The following is a 9,080-nucleotide window of genomic DNA, read 5'->3' on the forward strand; positions in this document are numbered from 1 at the left end:
AAGTGGTGCTGTATAACTTTGCTCTCCAATTATCCCTGATGGGCTAATAAAGTTGCTGACAGTCTGGCTAGGCAGAAGAGAGGTAGGTGGAGTGAAGGTATGTGGCCTTTTGGTGTCATAGACAGACAACGAGAAGGAGAAAGGAAGGAAGAAGAAAGTCGCCGTGGGTTAGGGTAACCAGGAGCTTGTGGTCAAGAGTAGCTTGCTCTTAGGACTGATCCGATGGAGCAGAAGCACTTGCAAGTATTATGGGGATTTTAGATGGGAGACAGTCAAGATAGCTTAGAAGATTAATATCTGTCCAGCTCCAGAGTGGTTTCTGTGTCTTTTATTTATAAATCAGAGGGTGAGAGAATAACTGCTGCCATATTAATAACCAGCATTAATTTCTATTTATAGATTAATTCTATTTACATATTCTAATACTTTAAAGCTTTTAACATATCATGTGATCATACCATCAGTGTTCAGCATTATACTTCTCTCTCCCCTCCCTCTCTCCCTTTCTTCCGTCCTTCCTTCCTGGGATAGTCTCTCACTACTTAGCCTGACTGCCCTGGCGCTTATCTGTAGAACAAGCTGACCTTCTACTCAAACCCACAGAGGTCTACCTTCCTCTTCCTCCTGAGTGTTAAGATTAAAAGCATTTGCCACCACAACAGGCCCTGGCTCTCTTCTTAATGGGACATAATCATTGTGGTGTGAAAGCTAGGCTTGCAAGGAAACAGTTGTTCTTGTGTTGCAGGATGTTTGATCCCGTTTTGAACCCCCACCCCCCATTACTCCCCAACCCCCTGCAAGAGCAATCTTGTGAACTGTAAAAACCTGATTCTAACCGAGCCAGGCTTTGATCCTAGAGGTTGCTGTTTACAGTAAACAAGCACTTGTGGTATGGGTCCACCCTAGTATACACCTTTAATCCAAGAGCTTTCTATAAACAGGATGAAATAAAGTTAACCCTAGGTCAAGAGGCAGAGCAAGCAACCAGACTGACAGGAAGTGAACAGGAGAAACAAACAAACAAACAAAAAAACAAAACAGAGTGAGAGGTAGTCCAGAGGACAGATAAAGAGACACACAGGAAATAGAAAGGAGGAGCATTGAGTTGAAAGGTATTTAAGACAGCATGGAGAAGCAAAGAGGCTTTTGTTTCTGGGTTGTGAGCTGAGTGAGAAGGGTTTTGTTTTGTTTCCTTCTGGGATGTCAGCTGAGTAGGAAAGTGAGCTGGGTACTTTCTCTGCCTCTCTAAACTAGCAGATTTTTACCCTAGCATCTGGCTTATGAGTAAAATCATTGGTATAGTCAAAGGATTGGGGTTTCCTTTAAAAAAAAATTCGTGCATCTTTTAACAAAGATATGCTAAGTGCAAAATTAGGACATATTGCTCATGTGTTGGTATCATAGAGCCTAGGTGATACACATGCCCTAGATATACATGTCTAGATGGTATAAGCCAATCAATAACCATGTCTTCTCAATTCACTCAGCAGACAAGAAAACAGAAAGTGAATGAGACTTTTTAGTCTCCTTAAATTCCTACTTTGACGATCTTCCTAAACAGGTACATGACTGGCTGAAATGTTAGCAGTGCATGAAAGCAACTGGGAGTCTTTGAGGATTTGTTATCCATGAATATTTATTTTAATGCTGTATTTTTAAAAATACCTTCTGGTGTATTCTTTTAGTAACTCACTGATTAGTCAATATTTTTAATAAAATACATCTGCCCAAAGCTAAAGTGATAGCATATGTGAGTAAAAGAAAGTGACTACAAGCCGTTGGGAGTCAGAGTGTCCTCTTTCTACTTTTCCTTCTCTTGCAGTAAACCAGCTCTAAATAAAACCTCTCCCTTGGTGGTGAATTTTCTCCATTGAATAGAAAAATCAGAGACCTCTACTGACCAAAATAACATAGTCTCTACTTAACACAGCAGCACATTAGCCACATATGGCATTTTGAAAGTTTTTTGGAATTCTGTCTAAAAAGCAAAAAAAAAAAAAGAGAAATGAAATTAATTTAGAATCATAGTTCACTTAACCAAGTTAAAGTAGATTATAGGATTAGAGATAGTGAAATGAAAGAAATTGAATGCTGGGCACAAAGTTTCAGGTAAGTAGGAGGGATTAATTCTACTGTTTTATTGTACAGCATGCTTTCTTGTCTTTTTTTTCTCTTCCTTTCTTGCTTGCTTTTTTTTTTTTTTTTTTTTAATAAAGCTTTAGTGTAGAGGAGTTTTAATCCAGCAACATGGCTGCTCTGCCAAAGGATCACATCTAAAGACCTTCTAGGTCTACATGATCCAGCCGGAATGCAGACATGCCCTGGATTATAATATGATCTAGCTGGAATACAGACATGTCCTTAGTACACACTTTTAATCCCTAACAATGAAAGTAAGGTTAGTTTGTAGAAGACAGCAGCCAAGTTTGAAAGTGATGTCTAATTGAGGGGCAAAAAAAGTGATGAATCAGAGAAAGATTTGACAGAATGAGTCAGAGACAGGAGACGTCCAATTCACACAAAAACAGCACAGAAAGGAAAATCTACTTAAGAGCAGAGAGAGAACTGGGGGAGGGGGATAGAGGGATGGAGGAGGGTGGACAGACTTGACTTCTGATGATTTGGTCAATATCTCCTGTCCCTTTATCAGCAGGTTTGCTATCTTGCTGGTGACTTCCAATGTCTCCTTGCCCTCTACTGTTGTCCTTGATGGTCTTGGGCCAGAGCAGCCCTCAGAGAGGAATACATAGTGCTTCAGTGGAGCCATCTGCAAAGACAAATGCACATTCCTTCCCAAGTTTTCTGGTAGAATGAAAATAGGTCAGATTAATGCATCAGTTTGCTTATTTCTTTCTGTAATAAAACCAGGAAGGTTAGATTATGCATGAGTCTATTGCTGGAAATAGTCCTACAACATAAGCAGACAATAAAACAATATTTAGGAGTTTATGAATTAACCACAATAGATGAATCAAAACAGCTGGCTCTACATGTTGGGCCAAGGAAAAAGGAGTATTAATATATTGATGAATGTCTGGACTATGAATCCCTCCTATATCTTTTGGTAAGCTGCCATCAATAAAGTAAGTATCTGCCTGTGGAATGGGAGAGGGTTAGACAATTTTTGAAAAAAATCCCACAGCTTACCAGCTAGGTAATGATTGGATCTGAAAATAAAATTTGAAAATCTAGAGAATTCTGTAACACTCTTAAAAACCGATTGTTAGTTCAGAGTAAGATAATACAGCAAGAATCAAATCCATGTAATTGTTGACAAAGAGTCCTCTTCTGATTTACTAATGGAGCAAGTAGAATAAAGTAAGCAGTTAGTATCTTATGGCCCTTTTGGTAAATAAATCCATTCTGAAGGTTTATCCTCTTGTACTCTAATACCCATGGGAGACAATTTAGTGGGGAAATACATAAGTTTAAAGGTGGTAAAAGATCCACACGATCTTGCTGCTTAAGGTAATATGGGAAGACTGTCTAACATAGTCTTTCCTTCTAGAGTTTTGAATAGGTTGGTTAGTACCTAAGTGGGCAAACATTTTGACTTTGCTGAAATTGCATTGGAATCTCATGCGCAGCTCATGAGGTCCTGGCAGGAATTGGTAAACAGATTCCATTTTCCTACCCTGTCCCAGTTTGCCTAGGTTGTAAAATTAGTATTTTCATTGGATTTTCTAAGTCTTCCTCAAAATTCAAGATTAGATTGATTTTCCAATTCCTTACCCCATGCTTCTGGGTCATGGAGTCAGGCAATGGAGGATTTCTAGCTAAAGAAGGCTCAAATAAGGGTGCAGAGTTATCGGTGGTGCTGTTTTTATTTTCAGTTTTGCATGAATGGGTAAAAGGTTTTTGCCTCTTTTACCAATTTAAAGGTTTGGTTATCAAGTTTATTATATTCATGTAAGGAATTAGCCATCTCTTTGTCGTGGTTAATATCTTCTTATCTTAAGGAGATACTTACACTTAAGGAAGTATTTAGCACTCCGAATTAAAGCTTAAGTGACCAAAATTTAATGTGGACCTTTCCGCCTTGTTCATATGCCTTTCCACATTCTTTTGGACTCTGGCCCATACTTCCTTTTCTAAAGTTCCTTCTTTTGGAAACCAGGGATTATGATCCTAACAAGCAAGCAATATAATATACTAGAGCTCTTCCTTTCATTAAAAAATGATGCACAAGTGGGATATTAGGCAAAGCTTTCCCTCGTTCCTGCCCCATTATTCTCACTCACCTCCTGTGAGGGTCCTTTCTCTCTTGTGTCTCTTATCAGGACTTGAGGTTCCTGATTCATGGTGCCATTCGTTTACCACTCTAGAATGGCAGCAGGACCTGGGAGAATAAAGAGCCAATAAATGAGGTGGACCATTTATGTGTCATTCAACTGAATTCAACACAACTGAATGTGTCATTCAGTTGTCAACTTTATTAGACAATTTATACTCTGAGGTTTAAGAAGAGTCACATGAGTAAAGCATACAATCATAAAGACAATCTGTGTGTGGTAATGATATGTTTGTCCACACAGGCATACATAAAAATAACCATAACCAGCTGTAATGAACAAGCTGGTAAATTCACTCTTATCTGCTATCCCTGAGAGGGGCACAAAACACATTCCAAGAACAACCTCATAATTTTGAAGAACTGAGGTTACAAGACTTTTGTCAGAGTCCCTCTGTGGTAGGCTCTTGTCTTGTTCCTTGTTTTCACCTTCTTCTGATGTCTATCCTGTTTGCCTTTCTGAATGAGGATTGAGCATCTTACCCAAGGTCCTTCTTGATTAGCTTCTTTAGGTGTACAGATTTTAGTATGTTTATCCTATATTATATGTCTAATATCCACTTATAAGGGAGTATATACCATGTGTGTTTTTCTGCTTCTGGGATACCTCACTCAGGATGATCTTTTCTAGTTCCCACCATTTGCCTGAAAATTTCATGATTTCCTTGTTTATAATTGCTGAGTAGTATTCCAATGTGTAAATGTACTACAATTTCTGTATCCATTCCTTAACTGAGGGACATCAGAGTTGTTTCCAGATTCTGACTATTATGAATAAAGCTACTATGAACATGGTTGAGCAAATGTCCTGTATACTTGAGTGTATTTTGGACAGGAGCCTACCACAGAGGGCCTCTGAAAGACTACACAGCAGGGTTTAAAGCAGATGCTGAGACTAATAGCCAAACTTTGGGCAGAGTGCAGGGAATCTTATGTAAGAAGGGGGAGATAGAAAGACCTGGAGGGGACAGGAGCTCCACAAGGAGAGCAACAGAACCAAAAAATCTGGGTCCAGAGGTCTTTTTTGAGACTGATACTCCAACCAAGGACCATGCATGGAGATAACCTAGAACCCCTGTACAGATGTAGCCTGTGGCAGCTCAGTCTCCAAATGAGCTCCCTAGTAAGTTGGGAACAGGGACTGTCTCTGACATGAACTCAGTGGCTGGCTCTTTGGGAGGCAGCCTTACCAGGCCACAGAGGAAGACAATGAAAGATAGTCCTGATGAGACCTTATAGGCTAGGATCACATGGAAGGAGACGAGGTCCTCCCCTATTAGTGGACCAGGGAAGGGGCATGGGAGGAGATAAGGGAGGGAGAGAGGGCAGGATTGGGAGGGGACAAGAGTGGGGTGGCTACAGCTGGGAAACAAAGTGAGTAAATTGTAATAAATAAAAATATATATATTTAAAAAGATTTTTAAAAAAGACTTTTGTCTTTTCTTCTAGTTTTCTCACAGGCACTCAGAATTTGTCTCACAGGACTCCATTTTTGGGCCATGTTTGGGCAGCAGGTCCTCTTGTTTCTGTTTAGAAAGTTCTGGGATTGCTGCCTTTTTTTTTTTTTTGTCTTCTTTAGTTTTCTGCTACCTTGTTTTTTTATTTTACATGGCACTCACTGATTCACCTATGATGGCTGGCCAGTGAGCCTCAAGGATCTGCCTGTCTCTGCCTCCTGAGCATTGGGACCACAAGTTGCTAGAGGCCACAAGACCCTACCATGTCTGTCTTTCTACATAAGTTTTAGGAATTCCACTTAGGTCCTCATGCTTGTACTGCAAGCATTTTAACAAGTACACCATTTCCCTGGCCCTAAGTCATTTCTATTAGTGAAAACTTTCACAGAATTAGAAAATTTTACCTTTATGAATTAAATAGGTCAGATATAGCTGTGCATGCCTGTAATTCCAGCACTATGGAGACTGAGGAAATATAGAGCTCAAGACTAACCTATAGATAGCTATATAGCATGATTCCACCTCAAGAATGAACATACAAACAAAATGACCAGTGAGGAGCTTTGGCTGTAGCTCAGTTGTAGAGTCCTGACTAGTACATGGAAAGTTCAATCCCCATATTGATAAAGTGAAATACTGTAAGACTTTGTCATGCTCACCTACAGAAAATAGATCCTTTAGTGCAACTTTAAAAAAAAAAGTAATTAATTAATTTACATTTTGGCTGCAGTTTCCTCTCTCCTCTCCTCCAAGTTCTTCCCTCTTCCCTTCCCTCTCCCTTATCCACTTCTCCTTTTCTTTTCAGAAAAGGGGTGGCCTCCCATGGATATTAACTGGCCTTGGCATATCAAATTGCAGTAAGACTAAGCGTATCTTTTTGTAGTAAGGATAGACAAGGCCGTTCATTTAGAGGAAAGGGTCCCAAAGGCAGACAGCAGAGTTGGAGACAGCCCCTGCTCCTGATCTTAGGAGTCCCACATGAAGAGCAAACTACACAACTCTTAGATATGTGCAGAGGGCCTAGGTCAGTCCCATTCATGTTCCATGGTTGGCAGTTCAGTCACTGTGGTCCCCTATGGGCCTGGGTTAGTTGGTTGTGTAGGTTTCCTTGTGGTATCCTTCTGGATCCTATAATTATTCCTGTCCCTGCTCTGCAGGATTCCCCAAGCTCTGCCTAATGTTTGTCTGTGCGTCTCTGCATCTGTTTCCATCAGCTGCTGGGTGAAGCCCCTCTATGACAGTTGTGCTAGGCTCCTGTCTGCAGTATTGCAGAATATCATTAACAGTGTCAGGGCTGGGCTCCCTCTCATGGCATGGGTCTCAAGTTGGACTAGTCATTGGTTGGCCACTTCCCTCATTTTCTGCTCTATCTTTACTAGGTCAAAGGTTTTGTGGCTGTGTCCCAATCTCTTCAGAGATGGCTGGTTTAGGCTTCATATCCAATTGCTAGGAGTCTTAGCTGGGATAACTCTCACAGATTCTTGGGGGTTTCCATTGCTCTATGCTTTTAGCTTGTCCCAGAGATGCCTACTCCCCCATTCCAGCTTTTGTCACTTTCTCTATAGGATGTTATACCAAGTCCCTTGAGCCAGATGTTAGTGGTGATAATCCAGCACTCTCTTAGTCCACTTGGACTACTATAACAAAATACCACAGACTGGATCACGTATAAATTTGTTCCTCATCGTCGTGAAGGCTAGAAAAGCCCAATCATATGTCTGGTAAGGGCGCGTTCTCTTCCTGTGTCCTCAATGGTGGGTGGAGCAACCAGCTCCCTGTGACCTGATTTTAAAAGGATGCCCATTATATCCAGGAAAGTTAACCTCTTAGGACTGAACCATTTATCAGAAGCCTTATCTATTTGTTTTTAATTTTTATTTCATTTGTGAGACGGAGTCTCAATATGTAGGCCAAGGTTTGATTGAAATCCAGATTTCCCACCTCAGCTTTCTGAATAATTGGCTTAGACAGTGGGTCACCAAGTGAGTCACCACAAAGGCCTCATGTCATAATACTCCACTAAACATTAGGTCCCCACATACGAATGAGGGGTCGGTAGGAACCAACATTCAGACTACACAGCACATTTCTGACAGTTGTGTTAATAATAATTGCCACAAACTTTCTTAAGTATGTTATATGTGTTAGCTTATTTAAGTTTCAAAGCTAGTGTTACAGGTAGATACATTTGCTAACCCATGGTTTCATTGAGAATAAGTCTGCTATTTAAGAAGGATTATTAATTCTCTTAAGGGACTGAGTTACCTATTTAGTAAGCTAAGGGCCCAGGACCCTAACTCCATACTTCTCTCTTTTTTCCTATAAAGTAGTGGGGGATACAGGGAGTAGTTACAAGTCAAAATTGGCTTGCTTCATTCCTGAAAAGTTGAACTCCACATTCTATTTTTCTCTAAAGAATTATAACCCATATCCACATGCAGCAACCTTTGCAAATAAGTCATGAGAGTATGAAGCAGCGCTGCCAGAGCCTCCCATTTAGTAACTAACAGTGTCACAACTTAAGTTATCCTCTCTTACACAAGACCGTTTCAGCTGGAAGAGACTAATATTTTGCCATAATGTCATGTTAACTGAACTTATCTTTAACTTAGGTCACAGTCTCCAGAGACAGTAACAAATGTTATTTTTCTTACGCCAAGCGATCGATCTAGAGGTTTTCTGTGACAGGGATGTTCAATTCTGCCCAGTTGGCTTTTAGAAGAGGGGTCCCACCAGACCTTCTTGAACATGGTTAGGAGCCCCTAGAACCACAGTAGGAGGAGCTTGGCCAAGTGATGGGCTTGCAGGGTTTTTGATGTGCTTCCCAGGACTCTTGGTAGGGTATCAGCAAATCAACACAGGGTAAAGTGAGAGCTGACTGCATTTGCTGGTAGGCTCTGTCCCTCATTTCCTGTCTGACCCAAGGAGAGCTAGGTAACCACATGGTGCCTTGATTTCCTGCTTTGGAAAATGGAGGTCATCATAGAAGTTCCTTTGTAGGAGTGCTGTGAAGGTTGAAGTTTAGGACAAAGAAAGCACTTAGGCCAGTCTCTGGCATAGTATAAGTACTCAGTAACATGGCTGCTGCTGATTTTCCTCTTTCTTCTGGTTTTCAGATAGTTTTGAACAGACTCTTTTGTGAACATTGTCTTACCTATTTTATGATGTGCTATGCATACCTCATTCATAGAAATCCGGGTTTTGGTGGAGGTACCCAAGGTTCTGGGCTCCATCTCCAACATCACAGACCCCAAAACAAAACCTTGGATTTTTATCTTTACCTCGGGTTAGGAAGGCCATGATTTCAATAATGAACCAGTTTGTAACTAGAA

This window comes from Meriones unguiculatus, chromosome 6, assembly GCF_030254825.1.
Source record: "Meriones unguiculatus strain TT.TT164.6M chromosome 6, Bangor_MerUng_6.1, whole genome shotgun sequence".
Taxonomy (NCBI): Eukaryota; Metazoa; Chordata; class Mammalia; order Rodentia; family Muridae; genus Meriones; species Meriones unguiculatus.